Source organism: Rhipicephalus sanguineus, chromosome 1 (assembly GCF_013339695.2).
Source record: "Rhipicephalus sanguineus isolate Rsan-2018 chromosome 1, BIME_Rsan_1.4, whole genome shotgun sequence".
NCBI classification, from domain to species: Eukaryota; Metazoa; Arthropoda; class Arachnida; order Ixodida; family Ixodidae; genus Rhipicephalus; species Rhipicephalus sanguineus.
The window spans coordinates 263,175,916-263,198,536 of NC_051176.1; positions in this window are offsets into that span (position 1 = coordinate 263,175,916).

Below are 22,621 nucleotides of genomic sequence, written 5' to 3' on the forward strand. Positions count from 1 at the left end.
ATGTATGTATGTATGTATGTATGTATGTATGTATGTATGTATGTATGTATGTATGTATGTATGTATGTATGTATGTATGTATGTATGTATGTATGTATGTGAATGCGAATGCGAGTGAGAGAGAGAGAGAGAGAAAAAAGAAACCCTGATTATTAACATTGCTAAATTAAGGATGATCGTACTGAACAGCTCCAAGCATGCTGTATTATTGATACATCGCCAGGATACATTGTCAATGATGCAGCATATGTTGGCGGGGGTCCTTAACATGCTTCTAATACCTGGAAAACTGCGCTTTTGCCACGTTTTCCTGATAAAAATATAAAACCCGTCGATCGTGTTGAATATTCAACTAAAATAGACATTTAGCTTTTTTCAGTATTGCATACAAGAGGACACGCAAGGAGTATTATCTACCTGCCTTTTAACCCCGGAGTGAACTACTTCGCCACTCTACTCACTTGCATTAGGTGCAGCCAACTTAAAGAAATGAAGGTTGGAGTGGAGGCTGGATGCAAATTTAATGTATGCATCCAGGAAAGTTTGTGCGTGCTGTGCACATACATACATACATACATACATACATACATACATACATACATACATACATACATACATACATACATACATACATACATACATACATACATACATACATACATACATACATACATACATACATACATACATACATACATACATACATACATACATACATACATACATACATACATACATACATACATACATACATACATACATACATACATACATACATACATACATACATACATACATACATACATACACACGTATACACACGCACGTAAGCACTCACTTATTCACTGGCTCGAATTGTGTATTAGATGACGCCGTGCGAGAGCCGATAAATATCATTACGTTCATCATTTCAACCTACTTCAATTCCCTGCAGGACGAAAGCCTTTCCCATTGACCTCCAGTTCACCCTATCTTGTGCGAGCTGATTCCATTCTATCCCCACGAACCTTTTTATTTCGTCACTCCATCTAACTCGCTGGCTTCCTCGACGGCGTTTCCAACCCCTTGATAGCCATTCTGTTGCTCTAACTAACCATCAAGTGTCTGTCCTACGCATTACGTGACCAGCCCAGCTCCATTTCTTTCTCTTGATGTTAACTAGAATATCCGCTAGCCCCGTCTGGTCGCTGGTCCATTCGGCCGTGTTCCTATCTCGTAATGTTACGCCTGCCATTTTCTGTTCCATTGCACGCTGCATCGCCCTTAGCTTTTTCTTTAGTTTCTTTGTTATCCTCCATGTTTCAACTCCGTATGTTACAACTGACAGTATGAAGGGATTGTATACTTTTCTTTTCGCTTTAAGGGCAGAGGCAGATTGCAGTTGCGAGTGCCTGCCATATGCGATCCAGCCCAATCTTATCCTTCGGTGAATTTCCTTTTCGTGAGTAGACTCCCCTGTTAGTTATTTACCTAGGTATACATATTCTTGTACAGACTCTAACTGTTGGTTTCCAATCGTGAACTCTTTCTCTTTGGCCCAGTGATTATGCATCACGTTTGTATTCAGCATACTCATTTTCAGCCCTACTTTAATACCATCTCGGTGGTTAAAGTCCTCATCAGTTCCTGCATTTCGGCGCCATCGTTGGTGAAGAACACCATGTCATCTGCAAGTCGTATAGTGCTGAGAAATTTTCCATTGGAGCCAGTCCTCGCAAGCCTTTTTTAACGCGTATACTTTTAGACAACCGCAGAGGAACCGATGTCAAAGATTTCTCTGTTGTGATTGTCTGTGTGTGTGTGGTGAACATTGATGTGTGTGCGCGTATTACTTGTTCTCTCTTTCCTCCTTGCTCTCTCTATTCTTTTCTCTCCTTCCCGCTCCCCCGTGTAGGGTAGCAAACCGGGTGCAACCTGGTTAACCTCCCTGCCTTTCCTTCGCTTTTATCTCTCTCTCTCCATTAATATTTATTCCTGTTTCTTCCCAAAAGTGCGGAGAGCTGGGCTTGTTGGTTGTACATGATTAGAAAAAAAAAACAGCACAAAACCACAGGACACACAGTAAGGGGACGCACACAGCGCTGAACTGGCTGAACTCTCAACAAATTTATTGTGAAAAACCAAATGCAACGCCTATAAATACACATGAACCACTCGCATAATAGTGCGTCACTGGACATAGCGCAGATAAGCCGCGAATAGCACAACCGAGACAGATCACGTCCAACGCCTCCGTAGATACTCATTTCCTTCGGCAATAATGCGATTGACGGGGTGCTGACACAGTTTTCACCCAACTGCGCAATCTTATACGCTTCAACAACTTCACGTGTTAGGCGATCCCTGTGCTTGTTGACAACAATACATTTCTCAAAAAAAAAAAAAAAAAACGCCAGGCCTGCGCTGAAACCGCAGCACAGTCACAGCGAAAGCTGGAAGAGTGGCGTTTCTAGAGCCCGTTAAGCACTCTTGGGGCTACAATACAAGTACAGTAGAAAGGTACCCACTACGCCATAAATCACAATTTTTGTGAAGTTGGGAAGCACCTACTAAGCCATTATTCGTCATTTTGCCGATAAGCGAGGCACCAGCTACACGTCTGTAAGGCATTATGTGCACTTTGTTGACGCGACGACTGATGACGATGAAGAATTATGGCTCAGCCCTTTGTAATGGGTTGGAATATTTAAACGGCCCACCAGTTATGTAATTTGCATTGGGTGACTCCCGATCGCTATTTCCCTCTTTCGTCATGCTGTTCAACATACGTTGATGTGGGAGAGAGACGGGGCGGGGGGGGGGGGGCGAAGCACTTTACTGAGACCCCGAGAAAAAAATAGATCATGCTCTTATGGGCTTCCTTGGCAACCAATACAAGTGCACTTGCGAGGAACCCACTACGCTACAAATCATTGTAATTTTACTGAGACCCCGAGGAAGTGGATCATGCGCTTATGGGCTTCCTTGGCAACCAATACAAGTGCACTTGCGAGGAACCCACTACGCTATAAATCATTGTAATTTTGGAGAAGTAGGGCAGCAGGCACTGTGCCATTTTTCGTCATTCTACGGAGGGCGTTGGTACCTGCTAAACGCATGTAAGGCATTATGCGCACTTTGTTCATGCTCTGCCTGATGACGATGAAGAATTATGGCAGAGCCCTTCGTAATGGGTTCGAAGCATTCAACAACCTACTCGTTGCGCAATTCGCACTGTGTGACGCCTGGTTGCAGAATTCGCGTTGTGCGACGCTTGTTGCTTAGTTTACTCTTCTACCGCTCTATATTGCATGTGGTAATGTGGACCCTTCCCGACATGAAGCCTGTATAGAACCTTTTTTCAAAGCAGTTTCAAGCACCGGCATGGCTCAGAGGTTGAATACTGGGCTCCCACGCAGAGGGCCCAGGTTCGAACCTCGTTCCATCTTGGAATTTTTTTCTTATTTAGTTTTTTTTTTCTTATTTCGAGCGATACTGGTTACGGACACCGGCGGCGGCGGCGGCGGCGGACAACTACGGCGCCAAAAACGACCGGTGAAATGATCCCATAACAGCTTTCGCTGTAGTAGGTGAGCACGTGCACGACCTACAGTGGATGGCTAACCAGCCATCTTGTCCACGTTTTACATTGTTGTCATGCTCTCTCATTCTATCATTAGCACAACGACCCGTCTGTCCTACATAATATCTACCACATGTGAGAGGAATCTGGTACACATTTGTTTCACATCAACAGGGATCACATCTGTTGGATGTACCAACCTCGGGGTAAAAAAACCCTTCTCCCTTTCAGCTCGGCGCACTCAAAGCTGGTAAAACGGGGTATTGTTAACCTTAGCTTGACCAATGCGCTCGAACGGACATGTCCTCATAATCTCTCAGAAGCGTTAGGACAACAGGTGAAGCGACTGGTAGCCGCAGGCTATCCTGAACATGTAATCGTTGCTGTCGCAGAGAGCATGCGCAAAAAATTTCGAGCATGTAATAAAGAAAATCATGAACCAGAAATGGGCAAAAAAGAAAAAGTCGCTGTCATTCCATATATACACAGAACATCGCATAACTTAAAAAGAATCGCGCAAAAAGCAAACATTAAGGTGGTGTTTTCTGCTCCCGCAATATTAAACAGTATTTGCCGTTTGACGAGGCCATGCAATTCAATGAACCGGGAAGAAGGTTGTCAGAAGAAGCACAGAACTAGGTATATCGATTGTATTGGAAAATGTTGTGTACCAGATTCCTCTCACATGTGGTAGATATTATGTAGGACAAACGGGTCGTTGTGCTAACGATAGAATGAGAGAGCATGACAACAATGTAAAACGTGGACAAGATGGCTGGTTAGCCATCCACTGTAGGTCGTGCACGTGCTCACCTATTTTTGAGAAATGTATTGTTGTCAACAAGCACAGGGATCGCCTAACACGTGAAGTTGTTGAAGCGTATAAGATTGCGCAGTTGGGTGAAAACTGTGTCAGCACACCGTCAATCGCATTATTGCCGAAGGAAATGGAGTATCTACGGAGGCGTTGGACGTGATCTGTCTCGGTTGTGCTATTCGCGGCTTATCTGCGCTATGTCCAGTGACGCACTATTATGCGAGTGGTTCATGTGTATTTATAGGCGTTGCATTTGGTTTTTCACAATAAACTTGTTGAGAGTTCAGCGCTGTGTGCGTCCCCTTCCTGTGTGTCCTGTGGTTTTGCGCCGTTTTTTTCTAATCATGTTTCTTCCCATTCAAGTTGTTTAAACACTTCTAAACACACAAACTACAAATAAACAAGCCACATTGCTACAAAATGAAAACAAAAAAAGAACTCGATCACAACTTATAACCGGTAAGTAGTTGATGGTATGCCAGATCAGTTCTGCTTAGTCCCGAAATGTGGAGGGAGAGAGAGAACTCTTTAATGTAAAACAGAGAATTCTGCATACTACTCTGTATAGGGGAAGGGTTAGGATCGAGAAGGGTTACGGAAGGGAAGGTTGACATCCACCCGATTGCGGCACAAGCTACAAGGAAATCTCTACGGATTCCTTGTACTTGTAGCTTTTTGTTAATAACGGGCGGATGCCAATTTTTCCGTTTATAATTGATGGTACACTCAGATAATGACCCCTCTATAGCTTCGCACGTCTGTACCAGTGTGCACACCTCAAGTTTTCAGTTAGATACCTTCAATGTTGGTGAAGCTCGCGTGCGGTGTTCTAAAATAATCTATGACCTTTGGAGGGACTGAACTTCTGTATTCCAGCACAGCAGCCCAGTTCCCTAAGGCCACGATTTCACGCATGTTTCTCAACCGTCAAATACGCTCTATTGAAATGCCTGGTATTTACCTCACGTGCAAGATTCGCACTTTCTTCTCTTGTAAAAGCTGGCGCTTCGAGATGCTATGGTGTACTGCACCGCCTTCAAGACGGGCCCATATTTCCTATTCGATAACTCCAGATTAGGTGAAGTGTACATAGAGTACTACTATCGCATTAAAAGAACAGTAAGCAGACCGCTACACTTGCTTGCATCTAAGCCCCATGGCGGCACAGTAACGCAGACACACACGCAGGAGGAGGGCACGAAATGTGAAAAAGAATGCTGTAAAAAAGACCAAAGTGCATGAGAACTGGCCTGAATAATCAATTTGTCTTGGTAAAGATAACTACATGACTGACGTGCGTACATATGTAGACATTTCCTAGTAATGTAGTCGGACATGCAGTTCATGTAAATATTTCGCTAAAATTTGCCAACGTTGTTTCAAATTTGGAGGACCGTTAATTATTCAGTCGCAAGAGGATAACTCAATGAGCCTTGGTGCGCTCTCATGCACTGAAATACGACTTTGCTTATTTTAAGTTTTCCTAATTTGCTGAAAACTCTTCTTGCGGAAACTATAAGTGTATTTGCGTACTCGAAGGAGCAGCGACTAGCTGCAGCATTCATTGAGGTGTACACAACATATCATCACCAAGCAACGACTGAATACGGGTGACAATGGGCCATGTGATAGAAATGAAACATTGCACGCGATAGCATGTAAAGCATTGTGGATATTTTACATCAATCGGTTTTCAACATACACTGCGGTGTAATCTTTGGAGCTTAATGGTACCGAGCTTATCTAAGCCGACCAGGCAGAGCCGATCCTCAAAAACACCAGCCATAATGCGAGACCAACCGCAAGGGGTTTACATCCGCAGATACCTCTAACACACAAGACACGTGCCCTTATTTATGGCCATAAGTGAAGACATTACAAATCGATCAGTTCACTGGACAGAATCGTCCTCCTATACGGGCCACCACAATAATTTTAAATGCGAAGCATTTCTTAGCGAACCTCAGGCACTTTGAGTGTTTCTATCTACGTATCCATCTATCTAGCCGCCTACGTCTGGACGCTGTCCTGGTGGTCTCCATAACTTGTACCATACCAGAATTGGCACATCAGAGGATCAGTGTATGACAAACACGATTCACTGGTGATGACATGTGTAACGCAAAAAATATCGGCAGATCCCACGTACCGTGGGAGTCGAGGTTATGCGAAGCATGCGGCGGGCAGGTGACTGTGGCGTAACCTTTTTTACTGAGCCACACGTTACAAAATGACGCTAAAGATTTGTATAAATTTTATACGCACACTTATATATGTTGAAGAGCCGTACATGTGTTATATAACTAGTTGTTTACGGTTGGGTAACGCTGCCAATGGCAACGTGGGTATTACCAACACCAGAAGCGGTAAGCTGATATGTAGTGCTTATACGTGTCCCGAGAACGCACGCACGTTTTACGAACCCGCGTGCATGTGTGCAAGAAGTTTTTGACAGTTCTTGAACAAGGGCATCATCACCGTGATCAGTGAGCACCAGCAGCTGGTCACGACTTGTTATAGGATCCGGTCGTGATCGTGGTGACGAGGGGTCCATGTGTAGTGAAGTATGTGGTATAGTAGAGCTGTTGGAATTCGTGGATGCCTCGGTCATTTCGTCGACAAATTGTCTTTCGACAGAGCCGGCGACATGTCGGAACCTGAAGCCACCCTTCGCGTTGGTTAGGTATAGGCCGTCGAGGCTGGTAGGCCTGGATAGTGCTACGTAGAACAAGATCGGTGGATGGTGTTTGTCGTATTTGTAGACTACCTGGGCCTATGTGGCCTACGTAGCCTAGTCTACAAAGCGGCTGTCAATCAATCTGGCATCATCCTCAGTCAGCATGAGGCCATCGCCCAGCCTCGTAAGAAATGAAGAGGACACTGCGTCGTTCTGGCGGACTAAGTGCACTTTACGGTGCGGTGATGTGAATATCATATGTAACTTTCGTTAATGTATTCCTCCGGGGTCAAACAATGCTTAAATATAGCTTGCTGAATCATAGGAATACAAACGTAATGTTAATTAGACTGCTATAAAAGCGGAGTCAACACTGGAACTACAGACGTTAATCTGATATGACGCCTGTATTGTAGGAGTAGACATCGTAGGAGTATCATGTAGTGTTTATGACTTTATTGTAAAATTAGATAGCCAGCACCACAACCACAATTGACGTTGCACCGTATTACGCCTGCGTAGGCTGTTTTTCCAAACCAATTTATAGACCTGGCATGGCTCAGTGGTAGAATACCTGATTGCCACGCAGAATGCTTGGGCTCGATTCCTGCTGGGATCCTAATTATCATTCTTTCCATGTGTTGAGTCAACGCTCCCGATGTTGCTTTTCCTTAACGCTCTAGCATTTAAGTTAAAAATGTCTGTTCTCGCCGTTCCTGGGAAGAGCGCAGGTATAAACTGTCAATCACCTGTGGCGCATACCCGTACACTGCGGCCCGTGGTAAACGGGTATGTGCCATACGTGTCTAGTGGAAAGGGTTTGATGACGTACGCGACAAGATTTTAACGTTATTCATGTCATGACCAGGTAGTCATATTCGTCAAATCCTCTTACTCTCCCATGCAAATTTTGCTCTACACCAAGTTAAGGAGGCAATCATGAGAGCACCCAGACGTAGGCGGCTAGATAGATAGATAGATAGATAGATAGATAGATAGATAGATAGATAGATAGATAGATAGATAGATAGATAGATAGATAGATAGATAGATAGATAGATAGATAGATAGATAGATAGATAGAAACGCTCAAAGTGCCAGAGGTTCGCTAAGAAATGCTTCGCATTTAATACTTGTCGCGTACGTCATGAAACCCTTTCCCTCAGTCACGTGTGGCACATACCCGCATACCAGAGTCTATGTTATGCGGGTATGTGCCACAGGTGATAACAGAGTCTCAATCAAAGCAGTAACCGCGAACATACACATTTACAGGGAAGGAAAGTGATAATAGTAATTGTTGGGGTTTTACGTCCCAAAACCACGATATGATTGTGAGAGACGCCATAGTGAAGGGCTCCGGAAATTTGAACCGTCTGGTATTTCTTAACCTGCACTGACATCGCACAGTACACGGGCCTCTAGCATTTCGCCTCCATCGAAATGCGATCGCCGCGGCCGGGATCGAACCCGCGACCTTTCGGGTGAGCAGCCGAGCACCGTAACCACTACACCACAGCGGCCGATGCAAGGAAAATTAGGGAGCTGTAGACAGAGCACCCCTGGAAGACGCTGGGCTACCATCCACTCGTCCACGTGGTCCACAACGTCGACCACGTGGATTACGCAAAAACCGGGGTCAATGCTTCCTACAATAACTCTGCCGAGAGGACCATGTCCCTCATGATTACCGGTGACTTCAGCATTGATTTGTCAAAACCCAGCAACGCCTGGTTCTTAGTCGACATGAAAGACGGCTTGGACGGTGGACAGGGCATCACAAGACCTCGGTGCCACGTCCAGGACAGAAGGCATCATAGATCATTTCTTAGTAGAAGCGATCCGCGGTTTCCATCAGCCTCTATATATACTATATCCTCGCACTTCACTACACTTAGACCGTTCGCAGCCGCGATCACGAACGAATCCGATAACAAGCAAGGTGTGTGACCGGGCTAGTTGGTATTCCATATTGACGTGAACAGCGCGTGGGATACACAAGGACGAAGAAACGACGAGGACTTGTGTATCCCACGCGCTGTTCACGTCAATACCGATAACAAGTCCTGTCCAGCTGCTGGTGCTCATTGATCCCGGTGATGATCACCTTATCTAAGAACTTCCAAGAACCCCTTCCACATATGCTCACGGGTTTGTGAAACGTGCGTGCGTTCTCCGTCATAACGGATACGCAACTCTAACAACTGCAACTGTGACTGTAACGTACGTGCAGTGCGCCTGCGCGTGCCATTCGGCTGTGTATATATCTAGGGAAACTTTCCTGAATTGCTTAATTGCGAGTAGCGCCTGTCCTGTGCATTTGTGTTCCTCCAGTGTCCTATTCGAATTCGCGCTATCCAGTATTCAAGAATATAAGCACTACATATCAGCTTACTGCGTTTGGTGTTGGCGTCGTTAAGCAACTGTAAACAATTGGTTATATAACGGTTATATAACACATGTGCGACTCTTTAACATATGTGTGCGTATACCATTTGCACATTTCTCTATAGCGTCATTCCGTAACGTTTCGCTCAATGTGAAAAAGTGCGACACAGCCACCTTCCTGCACATGCTTCGCATAACATCGATTCCCACGGTACGTGGGATCTGCCGACTTTTTCTTCCAAGTTCAGGAAGAGGCCTGAACTCGAGGCCTCAACTCAACATGCGCTTCGATTTTCCGGTATAGGAAAATCGAAACGATTTTAAGAGCGTATCCATGCAATAAACTTCCTGCGTGCGCTTTCTACGTACGATGGTCAGCGTCGTCTTGCTGCAGCGCCGTAGTTTTCCCGTGAGTAAGCAGCAGAGCTTGCGCAATTAGAACGCGAAAACGAGATGATCAGGAATACGATAGCAAAACTCATGGCAGAAATGGCCGAGATTAGGAGAGGCAAGGGAGAGCTCTCTAGCTTGGCAGACAAGCAAATAGCTGAGTCGGTACCGACGGAGATACCCGTGGTGGCCGCCTGTGACGCGGAGAGGCCCGCCAAAAAGAGGGCCATTGCTGGAGAGCAGGAGACAATGGCGAGCAGAGCAAAGTCAGAGATTCGCGAGATGCTCTGTTCTCTGAGCGAGAGCGTGAAGCAGATGAATGAAACGGTCTCCCACCTCCAGTGCAGCATGCTAACCATGGAAGAGAGGTACCATCACCGCTTTTGCAAAATAGAATCGTTTCTAGAAAATGTGGCAATGGGCCCACGGCCGCTCCAGGCAACGGCCTCAGCCGGTGAGAACGTGAGGGCTTTCGAGATGGTCAGTGAACCAATTCAGCAACAGCCACAGGATGGCCAAGCAAACTAATTGTTTTAGAATATGGCAATGGAACTGCAGGGGGTTTCTCCACAAGAGGGCCCCCTTGCAGCAATTTATTCGCACACACGAGGAGAAACCACACGTGGTACTCCTGCAAGAAACACTAACCGAAAGCGTAGGTCTACCCGGCTACCGATCTGTTGCAAAGCACAATGAAGGAAGAGGCGTCGGTGTCTTGATAAGCAAGAGGCTGACACATATCACCCACGACCTGCAAGTGGCTTCAAGTAAAATCGAATACACAATGATAGAAATCATTCCTGGACCCGTGAGTAGGGGGAGCATCTTCATCTTGAATGTCTACAGCAGCCCAAAAGACTTGAGGCAGCGCTTTAAGACCCTCGTCTCCAGGGCATCACAGCTCGCCAGAGACTCCCCGCTGGTCATTGCTGGCGACTTTAATGCTCCGTATCACACCTGGGGCTATCCATATGATACACACAAGGGTGAGGATTTCTGGAGAGAGGCGCTCAACCGGGACCTGATGCTTGTCACCGACCCGTCATTCCCCACTAGATGTGGTACGTCGGCTAGTAGGGACGCTACTCCTGACTTAACCTTCGTCAGAGGAGCGGCGGCAGCTAAGTGGGTCAACCTCAACATAGACCTGGGTAGTAACCACTACATCCTGCCCGCGACTTTGCAGGTAGAGCAGAGAAAACTGCGCAAGTTTATGGTCACCGATTGGGACAAATTTCGCAAGATTACGGAGGAATATGTGGAAGACGAGGAGAAGCCCGATCTCGAACGCTGGACCGACCAGACTGCACGAGATGTCAAGGCTTCCACCAAGGAAGTTAGCACGGACCTCCCGGTCGAGAAGATGGATAGCAGACTAGCACATCTGATCGAGGCCAAGAGGTCCCTCCTGTCCAGATGGAAGGGGCAGCGTCTCAACAGAAGGCTTCGCAAGAAGATTGCCGAAGTCAACAAAACAATAGAGGAGCATTGCAAGGTCTTTCCAGGCAGCAGTGGGACGATGTCTGTAATTCCATCGATGGTAAAATGCGCCGTGCCGGGCCCTGGAACCTCCTCAAGCACTTGCTAGATGAGACAAATACCAAGTCGAATCAACGAAGCACGCTGGGACGCATTTTGCAAGCAGCCAGACAGGAATCCACGGACGATGAAGTTATACAGACGCTTGTGAGCAAGTACCTACAGGTGGATTCCAGCCCGATGGATGATCGTCCCCTCAAGGATTATGAGGGCGTTGAGAACCCAGAGTTGGACGCAGAGTTTGGAGTTAAAGAAGTCAGGCAAGCCCTACACGACCTAAATGGCAAATCGGCACCCGGTCCAGACAAGATCACTAACAAGGCCCTAAGGAACCTGGATGACAAATCAATAGAGCACCTCACTGAGTTCATCAACAAGTCATGGAGCAACGGAAATGTTCCAGCACTATGGAAGAAGGCCACCGTCATCCTTATTCCCAAGCCTGGAAAGCTACCCAGTCTCCAGCTCCGTCTTCCGTCAGGAATATCGCGAGCTGAGGAGACGCTTCTGTGCCGCCTGTGGCTTGGCGTGGCCTTCACGAATGCCTACTCCTGTCTGATTGGAATGGCCAACAACTCCACATGCAATTACTGCAGCTGCGAAGAAACGATCTCCCATCTTCTGTGTGAGTGTCCCCGTTTCAGTGCGCCAAGACAAGAACTTTCCAATGCGCTAGATAAACTTGATAATCGCCCTTTGTCGGAACAAAGGGTTTTGGGACCCTGGCCGAGTCCATCGTCAGCACAGAAGGCTTTAAAAGCATTATTGCGCTTCTTGCGGACAACTGGTCTTAGAGACAGACTCTAAGAAGTGACATATTCTCGTTTCCTTTTTTTCCCATCTCTTTTTCTTTTTCCTTTTCTGGCTCTCCTTTTTTCTAACATCTCTCTTCTATCATCTTTTATCCCCCTTACCCCTTCCCCCAGCACAGGGTAGCCAGCCGGTCTAAGAACTGGCTAACCTCCCTGTCTTTCCGCTTGTTTCTTCCTTCCTTCCTACCCAGTCTCGACAATCTTAGGCCCATCTCGCTCACTTCGTGTGTGGGCAAGGTAGCCGAGCACGCAATCCTGAACAGGCTCTCCCGATACTTGGAAGACAATGACGTCTATCCCCACCACATGATAGGCTTCAGACCTGGGCTTTCTACTCAAGATGCCATGAAGCTAATCAAGAATCAGATCATTGATCGCAACACGAGAGACAAGAGAGCCATTCTTGGCCTTGACTTGGAGAAGGCTTTCGACAACATCCTACACTCCTATGTTTTGGGAACGATCTCGATCGAGCCTTGGTCTGGGCAAGAACTTTTATGACTGCACGAGATCCTTTTTGGCGGGCAGAGAAGCCACCCTCAAAGTGGGAGACCTCGTTTCAGACTCCGTTAAACTTGGTTCTAAAGGTACGCCACAGGGGTCGGTCATATCCCCGACCCTCTTTAACCTTGCCATGATTGGTCTGTCCAAAAAACTCTCGGAGGTAGACGGCATTAATCATACTATATATGCAGACGACGTCACCATATGGTGCACCGGGGCCAGCGATGGTCATTTGGAAATTGCGCTTCAAGATGCCATCGAGGTCACAGAAAGCTACCTCAGACCTACTTGACTCCGATGCTCACCGCGGAAATCGGAGCTGCTACTTTACAGCCCCAAGCGTAGGGGCCCCACCGAAAGGTTGGAGGCCTGTAGAGGACATCGACATCACTCTAAGGACAAGTGAGAGTGGTATCATTCCCAGGGTGGACACCCTCCGCGTTCTGGGCATGATGATTGAGTCAAACGGTTCAAATAACCAGACTGTACTGAAGCTTACAAGGAAAACAGACAACGCCCTGAGGTTGATAAGAAGGGTTGCTAACCGGCAGCAAGGACTATGCGAGGACAACCTCATCAGGTTGGTGCATGCTTTCGTGATGTGTCACGTCACCTACGTAGCGGCAATGCACAACTGGCAGAGGTCGGAGCGGGACAAATTGAACACTTTGATAAGAAAAGCGAGCGGTGAAGAGAGCCCTCGGGCTTCCCATGTATACGCGTGCTCGGAGAGGCTGCTTCACCTCGGCGTGCACAACACGCTGGAAGAGATAGCTGAGTCACAAGAGAGGGCGCAGTTCACGAGACTTTCTACCACCAGTGCCGGGAGAAACATCCTAAAAGAGCTTGGAGTTCACCCGACAGAAATCGATACCAGCTACTGCAGCGTTCCTCGAGAACAAAGAGAGCGTATTACCGTGGCACCCATACCTCGGGATGTCCACCCTGATTACAATGTAGGCAGACGACGGGCTAGGGCTAAAGCCCTCCTGGAGAGTGCCCATGCACATGCCCGGAAATTCTGTTTCGTTGATGCTGCAAGGTACCCAAACGGAAAAGCATTCGTTGCAGTCACTGTTGATCAAGATGGCATTGTTACAAACTCCTCGTCGGTCCGGACCACAACGGCTGAGGTTGCCGAACAGGTCGCAATAGCCTTGGCCCTGCTAGACAACGGGAGAACAACAGTGACTCGAGATCAGCAGTCCGAGCATTCGGTAGGGGCACCATCTCGTAATCAGCCTTGCGGATCCTGCGAAATAAGGAGGTACAACAACACACAATCGTCTGGTTCCCAGCTCACATGGGACAGATCGAGGGCGCTCCGTCCAACCTCAACGAGAAGGCCCACAGAGCTGCGCGAGGAGTCGTCGACCGCGAAGCTACTGAACGGTATGACGATGAGGTTGCTGACAACAAAGATCCCCCAACGACGTACAATGAACTTTGCAAGAACTTTTATCTGAGGAGGCGAAAGTATCCGCCACCGCACAGTAAACTGAACAGGCCTCAGGCATTGACGCTCAGACTCCTACAGGTCGGGGCATATCCCAGTCCCGCACTCTTGCACAAAATTTACCCAGAAATTCAGACGTCAAACACATGCGCGCTTTGCTCAGACTATGCCAGCTTAGATCATATGCTCTGGCGGTGCCCTGCGTTACGGGTTCAAAACGTTACATCGTCAAAGTGGGATGCTGCGCTACGCAGTACGGATTTCAGGACGCAGCTATGGGCAGTCCAACGGGCCCACGACGTGGCGGACAGGTTAGGCTTATCTGTCCCGACGTGGGAGCGGCCCGCTACGTGCTAGTTCACGCCCCGACGGACCTAAATAAAGTTTTTCCATACCATACCATAAGCAGCAGCACGAATGACCGTTGCAGGTCCGTGTATCCAGTTCTGCGTGGATTCCTTACGCTCAAAAAAATATTCGTACAACTCTGCGTGTGTCTCATCGTGTTACAGACATGACGCACCCTACCTGTACTCTAAGAAAAAAAAAGAAGATTCATTTGTATATAACTCTCACAAAGTATATAACTCTCACATGCAAATCTCCTTAAAGAGACACGTTAATTCTCCGTTGGAGAGTCCTGCGTCTCACGGCTCACCAAAAGATTTAATGTGTCTCTTTTGAGGAAGTTATTTATGTGAGAGTTATATGTGCGGAGGAAAAGAGTCAAATGACTCTTTCTTTTTCTTAGCGTTTGCCGCACTATGAAGTAATATATATATATATATATATATATATATATATATATATATATAGTAGTTGAAGGAGTGGTTGCCTTTGGTTGCTGTATAAGTGTGGAGAGGTGGCACTTCAAGAAAACTTCATTTATTACGTCGACGTTTCGGTCAGAGCCTGACCTTTCTCAAGACGCCTTGAGAAAGGTCAGGCTCTGACCGAAACGTCGACGTAATAAATGAAGTTTTCTTGAAGTGCCACCTCTCATACTTATATATATATATATATATATATATATATATATATATATATATATATATATATATATATATATATATATATATATATATATATATATATATATATATATATATATATATATATATATATATCCAGTAAGTTACCCTTAATGACCACCGGTTATCCTGCCGATTGCTACGTGCCCGGCCCATATCCATTTCTTCTTCTTGATTCTTGAAGAAAAAGAAAGAGTGAAGATTGCCTCATGATAGCTCGTGACAACTTCATCCACAACGTTGGTTCTGGAGGACGGTATAGCTATACAGTGGACACCACCATGTGCAGATCGGGCGGCCGTATTACCGTATAAACTGCAATGGCCCGGTATCCGTGCACTGATACGCCATGCTGTGTTTTTTCGCGATTGCATGGTGGTGACGAAGTCTCATATACAAAGTCTTATGTGATATAAGAACATAAGCTATTTGAGGAGCTGCCTTGGAGTCAGGGAAGATGCACCGTGCTTGTGAAGGTTCTTCAATGACGAATTCTAACGCCTCTTTTCTATTCTCTGTAATCCCATCTTTCCCCGGCGCAGGGTAGCCAGCCGGTCTAAGAACTGGCTAACCACCCCGTCTTTCCGCCTGTTCTTCCTTCTTTCCTTCCTCTATCCACTACCCAGATGACCTCGATGCTGTTGGATTCATTCACACGCCCGAAGGATCGAACGCTATGAACCTATGAAATATGCGTGTACACCCTATCACTGTTCTCAGTACATTTTTTCTGGCCTTACTGAACGTAGAGTTCTAATTTCCATCGAATAAAGCGAGTTAATTTACGTCTGTGATCGCGTCTGAAGTGACCGCTGATATCGCTTTCGCTTTCTGTAATTAATGGAGCACGGTGGGGCTTTGTTGCATGTGATTTATCGTGCTTGAATGTATCTCCGTATTGGGTGACAGTCAAGTGGGTATTGTCCCGAAGGCAACGGTGCACGCGCTTTAGAGGAAAGGGCCTCAACTTGCACCCTAACAACTGCCTGCGCCACTATCGAGTCGCGTCGCCCGAAATGAGCCCCAGTAAGGAGCCTCACTTGCATGCAGTGGAGGCTATATAAGCACGAAGTGCGTGAAGCTTCTCGCTCGCGACGTGTTTGGCAGCGCTCCGCTGGCGGTTTGGCGAAGTGTGAATCCTTCGAAGACAGGTTAAAAAAGGAACCGGTATGACAGGCAGCCTTGTCCTGAATGGGTGGGTTTAGAGCTTCCGATCATAACGACATAGGCCGCGCGGTATTTGCCGATCGATAGCCACGCGCATCGGTATGATTGCCTTTCATGTTCGGCCGACAGTACATAGCGAGGGTGCGCAATCGTTCCTCTGCGGCCCGCTGGATCGTCAGATAGCTTATATTGCAACAAGTTATATATAGCTCTCAGCATCGCTGCCGTGTCTATGCGGATGGCTAACAGAAAAGTAGGAGGTCTCAATGCCGCATTTGCGGCTGGTGGGAGTGTTGACAGCGGTGTTACCAGTCCATTTGTGAGCCGGTGAAAATAGCGCGGCGCACCAAGGTTACGACGCGTGGGATGGCTTGTCGAGCACGGCGCGGTGTCGACGCCGGTGTTAAGACTGCGTTTACGGCCTTTATCGCCGGCGCGGGATTTCTCCTTAGACGAGCGGTACGAGGAGATGCTCCCTGAAAATGGGCGGCGCGAAATATAAGCCCGCCATCGCGCCACAATTATTGCGAATTTAGCTCTTCAGATCCTATATTACGGTTATGCAGAGGAATTTCGCCTGAGTGTATACTCGCGTGCGCAGAGGCGAGCTATAGATTTACGCTGTCGCTGAGCAGAGATAAGCAAGGAATAACGGATGGCCTTGTAATTCTGGAATTCAAGGGATATAGTAAAGTAGACGCGATGTTGACCCTTGAGACACGGAGAAGAACGTAGCCAAATATGCGACAGGACCGAAATAACACCGCCGTTAAAGATGGATTATATCGTGCCTCGACTTTGCTCAGAGCATTGCTTTGTTTTATCCTGCATGTTTTTTTTTATCCGTGCAGCATTCCCCATGCTGTGAGACCTAATGCAGATGCATGACCATCATCTCACATTTTTTTGGAACATTGTGAGCGCTATCGGGTTTGGTTAGAGACTGCGAGGCGCTCACGACGAGCTGTCTAGTTTCGAATATTCATATCATAGTAATGACCTTGGAGGTGCGACTATAATGTGAGCTTATTTGGCCTCCGAAACGTAGCTTTATAGGATGAAGATGTACGTTTTAAATAAATAAATAAATAAATAAATAAATAAATAAATAAATAAAGTGGCGTGCGCGATGTGGCGGCTGATTTAGAACATTTTCCGGGCATTGTGCGTTTGTGCGCCGTCCTGCTTATCGGTCCCTCTGTTTAGTTTCTCGAGAACGGTTTCAAGGCTGAATTTCACGACAGGCAGGAAAAAGAAAAACCATTTCTCCTCACACCCGGCAGCAGCAAACAAAGGCATTGCATGCACCTTATCATGCAGTCAATGCACACGGACGATGACGTCGCTGCCGCTGTGAGGAAGTACATCCGGTACCGCCCTATCATCGCCTTATTGACCAGCGCCCATTACACCTGCTGGATTCTCCATATGGCTCTCACTACTGCTGCGTTGCTCACTTGCCTAGAGCTTACTTTTCGTCATCCAGGGCCCTCTCTGAGAGAGGCTGAGAATTCCGAAGGCCGGCGAAACGCAGAAACACCAATGTAGTCAGATTTAGGTGAACATAAGTAAACCTGAGTGGTCAGAATTAATCAGGAATCTCTTACCACGGCATTTATCATAATCATATCGTGGGCTTGACGCGCAAACCTCCAAAAAATATTTTTATTGCGATAGCAACTATATGGACACTCTACAGAATGTCCATATAGTTGCTATTGCAATAAAAAAATAGGCGCGTTTATGCCGTCGGCGTCGGCGTCGCCGTGATGTTCCGTGTAAAGTCCAAGTCGATAACATCGCCCCGCGCGTTGTATGTTCTATGTGCGAGTCGAAGCGTGTGAGCGCAGGCTAGGAACGCTTATCTAGCGGAGAGGTAAAGCGCCGGTCGTCTTTCGTAGCACGAAAGGCCCATGGAGCGGAGGCTCCGCACTTTGCTCGGCCGGGTACGGTCGCGTGCGCTTGTCTTTACAGGTAGAGGTCTCTTTGCACGCCGAGATGCTTCAGGAGTTAGCTGCTGGACTTACTTCGTATAACATTCCAATCTGTTGCTAACGCATTCGTTGCTTCGCCCTTGCGCTAAAACCGACTTTTTTAAGCGGCAAGCTGTGGCCCCAATACTTCGCGTGCGGGAATAGCCGTTTCACGGCGCGTCGTGGGAACCACTCGCACTTCACATTTTGTTGTTGCTTAAGGTGGCCCTGCTAAACTTTTTCAAGTAACCATCGAATGGCTTCATTAAAAGAGTTTAATGTCTCATGAATCAACCACCGCAAAAAGTTTTAAAATCGGTCAATCACGAGCGGAGTTACAGGGATTTATGGCTCGCTGTAATTGCTTTCTCTCTCCTCTCGTCCGGATGAGCGCGCTGGAAGCTAAGCAGGGAGGGATGACACGGGGGAAGGAAAAAATGTCGCGTGCGCGTTATGACCTTGAGCACTTTTTCCTTCTTTTTTTTTCCTCGAAGGCGCGGATTACTTTCCGTGTGATCGCGAGCGCGCGCGCGCGTGGGCACGTGGCGGTCTTCCGCGGCGGTCGCGGTAACTATGCAGCACACGATGCTCAAATCAGCCAATGGCGATACGAACGCCAAAACACAGCAATAAACAAAGACACAGGTGCGTTCGAAGCCGTAAACACCAAGATTAGGCAAATTCGTGTACTACCCATCATTCCCATGGTGGCTGAACGATCGCAGCGCCAGAGGTCTATCTAGGTAATTGTAGGCAACTCTCTCTCTCTCTCTTCCCCCCCCTCTTTAGAAATAAATGTCTGGCTGCGCCCCTGGCAGCTATGGTACTGAACTGGGGGTAGAACGCAATAAGAATGCGATTTAATTCGCGCCCAGTTTTCAGAAGGCGAGCCCGTTATCAGCGCTCGCGGCACTTTGTCCTTCAGGTACAGTACAGAGTAGGTCGGGACGCGAAAGTGAAACAGCAGGGTGGAAAATGAGGGCGGCAAAGGGCAGGTGGTCGGCGCCTTCTGACGGAGCGGCAGAAGACTCGCCAGGAGAATGGGCTAGCAGTCGATACCGGTCATTGCCCCGAAGTGCCCTTTTCGCATCGAGAAAGGCCGCTTCTGCAGCAGAAAAGGCTGCGGCCGGCACGCGTGTGCATACATCGCACAACGCAGCGCCTTAGGGCAAGTAGCACGCGCTGCAGCCCAGATGAATGATTGCAGGCTTCCGAGAGGCGTGGAGTAGTCTTTTTCTTATTTTTATTATTTTCCAGAGCCAGTAGAGACGTGCGGAGGCGGTACTCGGCGAAAAGAACGCTCTTTGGGGCTTATATAGTAATGGCGCACTTTAAGCGTGCAAAACCTTCAGAACTTGAAGGTAATCTGGAAGGCACTCCTTGAATTCTTCTTTTCGCGGAAAAAAAAAAGGAAAGTCGATGCGTGAAAACTACTCCGTTTCTTGTTCTTTCTCTCTCTTTTTTTTTTCTCGCACTTTTTTTTAACCGTCACTCATATTAATGGTTTCGCGCGCAATGATCACCACCATTGTGATTGAGTCGCTCGTGTGCGCTCCATTTTTCTCGCATGGCAGCAAGTCGATAAAAACTGTGAAGAAAGTTAAGTGAACACCGTTGGACTCTTATAAGAGTTCGACGGTGCGATGACGGTACAGGTACTCTGGCAGCTACCGTCAACTATTCAGCGTTACAACCGGCAAACAGACCCGCCAACTTACCTCATCAGACTTCCAATGCCCGTAGAAATGGCGATTAAACGACGAAATACGAGCTTTTGAGCACTCAGGAAAATCATGGGATCACAAAAGGTCATTATTACCCCTGCAGAGTGTTAGAGCTATTCAATTACCCCACTGAAAGGAAGAGAACGCCAAACGCGAAGCGCGTAGTGCCTGCTCCTTCTCGGCAGATGCAAGTGTTTGTTCAATATCGAGCGTATGTTTCAAGGCTATACGAACCACCAAGCTCGAGGTATACAGGCAGTATAGTTACACATCAACGCACTGAGAATGAAAGAGCACCGCAATATGATACGTTCTTGTGATGAGCGCAATAGCAAATACACAACTGCATATTTCGGCTCCACAAAGAGCGAAGGATATAGAACCCATCGCGCTTAGACTAAGGCTACTTTCACAAGATCGTAATTATGGACATTTTATTGTACGTAGTGTCGTTGCCATATCATGTGGAGGCGATGCTGCATTTCTCGTATTGCTTACTTGTCAAGCCGCGCGGAGACGTGCCTGCAATTGAAAGTGTGCATAGGAGTGGCCGTTAGCCGAAGCTAGGAATCTACCTCTCCGATAAAACGCAATGAAACCTGTTACGCTACCCGACTCGGTGGCCTAGTGGTTATGGTGCTTGACGGCTGACCCTTCGGTCTAGCCGCGGCGGCCGCGTTTTGATGGTATTTCAAGTTTTAAGGCGCGAATAAGACACGGACGAAGAATAGGAACACACACCGCCTTAAAACTTGAAATATGTTAAACCAACACGCCCAGTCTGCCATTCTCACATCGTTTTGATGGAGGCGACATGCTAGATACCCGCGTAATTAGATTTAGGTGAAGGTTAAAGAACCCCAGGTGGTCGAAATTTCCGGAGCCTTCCACTGCGGCGTCCCACATAATCAAATCGTGGTTTTGGGATGTAAAACCCCAACTATTATTATGCAGCCTGTTACGCTATGGCCAAAAAAGAACACAAAAGTAAGACAAGAATGCAACAACACCTATTTCCGTCGAACTTATATAATATTCAATCTAGTGTTCAGCCGGGCTTGTATGCACGAAGACATGTACACCAGCGAAAACTGCACAAAAACGCGACAGCGGTTAAAGGCCCTGCAACCCTTTTTTGAAGATCGTCAAAAAGCACTGTCGATCGGTAGTCGAGGCTCCTGCGAACATGTGGGCCAAATATCGTAGCAGTGCACGCAGCAGGGAGTCTATAATTACGTTTCAAAGACAGCTTGAGATCACTCACTCTTCTGTCGTCGAATTACGTCACAGAAGGGCCATCGATGGCGTAACGGAGGCAAGGACTCGGTCATTGGTTGACTTGATCATTCTTGTGATGCACTGTAACCGCCGCCGCAGCGGGGTGCCGCCACGTCCCGGCGCCACGTTCTGTAGACGACAGTAGCGACACTACCGCGCTCGTCATCACACCGTAAGTGAGCCGACGCGTTCAAAGAAAAAAAGCAAATAAAGTGCTGAAGGCTACGAGGCGTGCTGACGTAACTTCTTGCCCCTTAGTCATCACCCCCACCCACCTCATGTGTAGCTTCCACCGCGCTCGCCCGGATGGAAGGAGGTAAAAAAGCGCTTAAAGCGTGCGACAAATCCGTGTACCTCCGCTAATTCTTGCTGCAATCGATTAGTGAGGCAACAAACTCTGACAGTGAGGTCATTCGATGATTACTTTCAAAAGGGCTTCACGGCCCCTTTGGGGGTACACACGATACAGAGCCTGTGTACCCTTAATTTCTGTCCGGTTTTCTTCTGCTTGCAGCAGTACAGCATATAGGCTGTTTTCGGGCGCTCTTCGCAAGGTCGCTCTGAACAGGCATACTGAGCAGCCTTGCTGACAGCGCAGCCTTGCAGACTCCCCAAGGATGCTCCGTTCTGCCGCCCAGTCTATCACCGACCGCATCCGTGCAGAAAACGGCGCCTAAACGGGCTCGTTACAGCACCGCGGCGGTGGCAGCGGCCGGCTTCCTTGTATCTGACAAGCTACGTGTGATTGATTGGGCGGCAGGCGGGCGCGCAACCGTACTCTCGCGAGTACACACTCCACCTGCTGCCATCTTGCGGGACCTGATAGATCGATGCATGCTAAGCTGGAGGCCCCAAGTGCGCAGAGAACAAACTCTGCTAGGTGGCCAGCTGGATTGTTTATGTTCAACTTGAAGCCACAGGGCTATACCGTGCACTGTAGCCGATGATCCTTTCCGTGAGACTGGGAGCTCTACCGACTCATCTGGCTGCACGTCCCCGGCGTCCGTCGAACGCACTGACGATGACGAGGTAGCAGCGCTCAAGAAACTACAACACAATGTTGCAATCCTCACCGTTTTACCTTCTTTATATATGATTTTTCTCTAGTGCGCGAAAGCTCGCAGCACATCCTACTTCATCAAAATATGCGCCCATGCACGACGTTTCACATACAGGGAAAGAGCTCGTGTCGCCGCTCTGATAACTGGCGTGCGCTTGCAACAGTCGTGCGTTGATAATACGGTGGCGTGCGACGAGCCGTCGTTGCAAAAATATTAACCGTGGTCGCGCCCGGTCTCGGCGT